We start from the raw sequence: 4,626 nt of genomic DNA on the forward strand, positions 1-4,626 counted from the left end.
GGTTTGTTTTTTACTTCTCCGGAGGAAGTCCATGAAGGGGCAGTCCGATGCTTTTGAGATTTTCTTTTTGCGTCGGGGGAGAGGGAAAGGCCAAAGTTAAGTCCTCTAATTTCTAAGATTATAAATGAAGATGATGATGATTCTTTTTTATGCAGGGAGCCTTCAGAAATGGAAGTGAAAGTTGCTCTTAGCTTTATTCCTAAAACAAGCAGTCCAGGACTAGATGGATTTGGCTCGGCATTTTATTTGACGTGCTGTGAGATTATCAAGAAGGATTTAGTTGAGGTGGCAAGTGATTTCTTTAGAGGAACTCTACTTGTAACACCCGTATTTTAGTGTATTTTTATTGAATGATTATTTTTAATAATTCAAAAATTTATTCTTTTGTTTTAAAATTGTTGGATTTTTAGTGGGTTTATTTTTACGATTTTTAATTTTTGAAAATTAAATTTGATATGTTTCCTTAATATTAATTACTGTTATGCATTTAAATTTCTTTTTATTTTAAATTAATTTATTGTTGGATTTAATTAATTTATTTTCATTTTATCATTACGTTTAAATTATTTTATTTAACTTGCTGTTTTGAAATTATTTTCGTTGGATCATTTTTGTGACCCAAGATGTGAGGATTGGACCTCATTTCTTTCCCTCAGTTTTTCTTTCCTCTTTTTCTTTTCTTCTTTTTCTTTCTTCCCATTTATCTCCCCTACTTCCCACGCCCGAAGGCCCTCTCTCCCCGTGCGTTGCTTCTCCTCCACCCAGCCACCGCCGCACGCTGCCGTGTGCCTCATCGCCCAGCCCACGACCTTCCCTACCCTCCGGCGACCATCCCCTTCCAATCTCAGCCTCTCTCGCTCCGCCGTTTGTCTTCACGCTCAACGCGAAGCCGCGGCCTCCATTTGCTCCAGCGCTGCCGTCGCGCCACCTCCGGCCACCATTTTTTCACCACTTCATCCTCGACCTCATAGCAACCTAATGCACCCATCCTCAGCCTCGATCTACCACCGGTGAAGCACATTCTTCGACATCTCCGTTTTGAGCATTTTGGCCTTAACCCGCCCTCTACGCCACCACCCACGGCCAACCACCTCCACCATTGGCTTCACCGACATCCCTAAACCCTATCCTATCAATCTCGGGTCTTGGTTTGACCCCGTTCAAAAGTGAGTTTTGAGACCCACGGCCACAGTGCGTTTGGCATTGTTCTGTTTCTGTGTTGCCACTTCTTACAGCTCCGTGATCCTTCGAAAATTATTATATAATGTTGTAAGTATTTTTTCAAACAACTTTTGAGATTTAAATGTATTTTTGCTCTAACACATAATTACTGTGATTTGGTTGGTTGTGCCGGACTGAGTCCAAGGAGTAAGGGGGTCGGTTGGATTGGAGGATGGAGTTGTGTGATTGGACTATGTTGGATTTTGTTGGCTGTTGAATATTTGTGTTATGTCATATACAATGCATTTGCACATATGTTCATGTTTGTAAATGAAAACGGAGTTTTCGTGTAATTGCATTCATGTTCATGTGTATATTTGAAAACTTAGTTTTCATGTGAGAAATAATTTTGTGTATGTATGAAATGATTAGAATGACTGGTTTGAGAAAAATGAAAAGAGATTGTAGGGATGGTGGTAAGCAGGGATGGTGTGGTATAGTCCCGCCTGTGATTCTCACCTACGGTGCACGCGGTAGGGATGGTGGTAAGCAAAGATGGTGGTGTAGTCCCGCCTGTAATTTCCGCCTACGGTGCACGCAGTAGGGATGGTGGTAGAGTCCTTCCTGTGATTCCCGCCTACAGTGCTCTGATAGGTACCTCTTGTGTGAAAAGAAACTGTAGGGATGATGGTAAGTAGGGATGGTGGTAGAGTCCCGCGAGTGATTCCCTCCTACAGTGCACGTGGTAGGGATGGTGGTAAGCAGGGATGGTGGTATAGTCCCGCCTGTGATTCTCGCCTATGGTGCATGCGGTAGGGATGATGGTAAGCAGGGATGGTGGTATAGTCCCGCCTACGATTTCCGCCTACAGTGTCCGATAAATTGTTGGATTTTGTGTGAATCATTTTCTGGAAAAATGACGGATTACATTTTTTAATCATTTTCGGGAAAATGATATTTGGGTTTGATGCATATTTCATCATATGCACGCATGTTGGTTGTATTAATGCATTTTTATTTCGTGAGTTGTTTGGGTTATTACTTACCTGCGGTACCATTTTGTGGTACCGTAGATTTTGATGCAGATGAGGACGAAGAGCCTGAGGGATCGACTCCATGAAGGGAATGACTTGTAGTTGCTTTTGAATTATGGAATTTGTTTCCTTTTGCCTATGTATTCAGTTTTTTACTTTATTTTACGGATAACTGTATAATATTTTAAAGGTAATTTATTTTGAATATTTGTATTAAACAATTCTGGTACTTAGTTGGCTTATTTATATTAACCGCTGCGACTTTTATTGTGCACTTTTGCATGTTGCACACACTTAAGTACATTTTGTTGGGATGTGTGACCCATATTGTCATCATCCTGTCATCTCGATTCCCGTGTTTCCTTACATGGGGGTCGGGGGCGCCACACCACTTCCTCGATATTTCACTTCATCCTACTTTGTCTTGATTCCGAAAGTTCCAGGACTTAGAAGTTTTGAGAAGTTCAGGTCGATTAGCCTTTGTTTACTTGCTTACAAAACTTTTTTAAAAATTTTGGTGGGACGTATGAGTCAATAGCTTCATTAGATGATCTCTCCTACACAGGGTGCTTTTATTCCAAGTCGTAGCATTTTTTAGAACATTACGCTATGTTGATCAATGTTGCCCTAGCTTTGTGTATTTTCACGGGAAGCATTGTTCCACATTAATATTGAAAGTTATAGCTAGTACTGCTGATCATTAATTCATGTTGCGTCTATTTGTATGAAATTGATCTATTGTGGAGTCTCAGATTATATAAAATTGATCTAGAGTTAATACATTACTACATAATGCCTTGTTTGTTTTGTTTTGTTTTTTTTTTGTAAGAAATTATATATATCAACATTGAGGTTGAAGATATTCCCAATATATTAATAGATCTAGATCATGATGACATGCAGGTAAATTAGGTAATACAACGAAAAATGTCATCCACAAAAATTCCTTCACTCGTCATGAAGATTAGTTGTGTTTGGTTAGTGAGGTGATCTCAAATCATCTCAGACTATTTCACTACTATTAACTATTTTTTTATCACTATTCGTTACTTTTTTACTACTATTTATAGATTATATGATCAGATCACTTCAACATCTAAACGTAGCAAGCTGTAGGTTCATCATGATAATTTATTCAAATATAGATCAAAGGTGGGGGTCTTTTTTAATATGTTAAACTCTTTATTAATTATACCCACTAACCTTTTATCTAGATGTCTTGTTTCTTGATTGCGGAAAAGATTCACCCCAAACTTTGTAGTACTTTACTTATTTATAATATATGCAAACTTGCTTAAGGAAAAAAAAAATTGTAACAACCATGAGCCTCCTTATAAATTCCATTAAATACCTGTCGACTCCCTACTAGCCCTTTCGGCTCATCATTAATGGATGAGTCAAATGTCTTCTTTCTTCTTCTTCCTCTTTTTTTTTTTTTTTTTCTTGGTCTATTGACCAATCTAGATTCTCAAAATGCAAATACAAGCATAGCCAACCGTGCAGAAGGCAGCACAAACCATGTAAAAGAGAAACAGTTGCATCTAGCTAGTCCATAGATGTAGGCAAAGATAAGTTGATTAATCATACATGTCGACGTCCAGTATTTCCATCTAACATATATAGCAGTAAACCAAAGGATGCAGCTAGACCTCCATGTAATTGAAAAGGCAACATATCCCGATTTATACATTTGCTGGAATCACCGTCATGTTCCCGTGTTCATGATCAGAGTAGTTATGTTGTCCCCCTTGAGAAGAATCCGCCCTAAAGATTTTCTGCTAGCTAGCTCTTCTTCTTAACGTAGACTTCTTCAGCATCATATATCCAGAACCAAATTCATGTACGTACTCATCAAAGCCAATGATCCGGCCCTCAATCCTCAGGTCTCGCTGCTCAAAAAGATATATTTGAATGCGAGCGAGCTTTACTCTGAAGGAACCTGAAAATCAGGTTGATCATGGGCTGGGTCACGATCCTGATGATCTGAACTTTTGTGCTTGCATGATTCATTGTCGCTTCCATCTTTTGTGTTGCCAAGATCATCATGAGTACGAGTTATAGGTAGAGTACTACATTTGTTACTAAGAAGAGCGAAAACATGCATGTTTTTGTTTTGTTTTTTTATTTTTTGGACCTTTTGAGCAGAGTACTACATTCATTTCTTAGATATTGAACCAGAAAACTTAAATCACTAGTTAGGGTCAAGACATGGTACTTTTAATTAGTCGGATTAGCTCATCCTCACGTGATTGCGACCCTTCCTAATCTCACTTTAAATAATGAGATGATTTTATATGATCTGTACATATACCCGATAAAAGAAATAAAAGAACAAAATATTACAAGTTAATTGCGATCAAAATGATTTGGGTAAGTAAGGTTATACAATTTTAAAATTCTAAGAAAGATATAATCACATGTTTTTGTTATC

General features: G+C 38.2%; 1 pseudogene; it reads right to left on the reverse strand.

The window, feature by feature from the left end:
• Positions 1–3,660: 3,660 nt before the first annotated feature.
• Positions 3,661–4,271, reverse strand: LOC121234266 (annotated as a pseudogene).
• Between the last annotated feature and the right edge of the window lie 355 nt (positions 4,272–4,626).

Source organism: Juglans microcarpa x Juglans regia, chromosome 1D (genome assembly GCF_004785595.1).
Source record: "Juglans microcarpa x Juglans regia isolate MS1-56 chromosome 1D, Jm3101_v1.0, whole genome shotgun sequence".
NCBI classification, from domain to species: domain Eukaryota; kingdom Viridiplantae; phylum Streptophyta; class Magnoliopsida; order Fagales; family Juglandaceae; genus Juglans; species Juglans microcarpa x Juglans regia.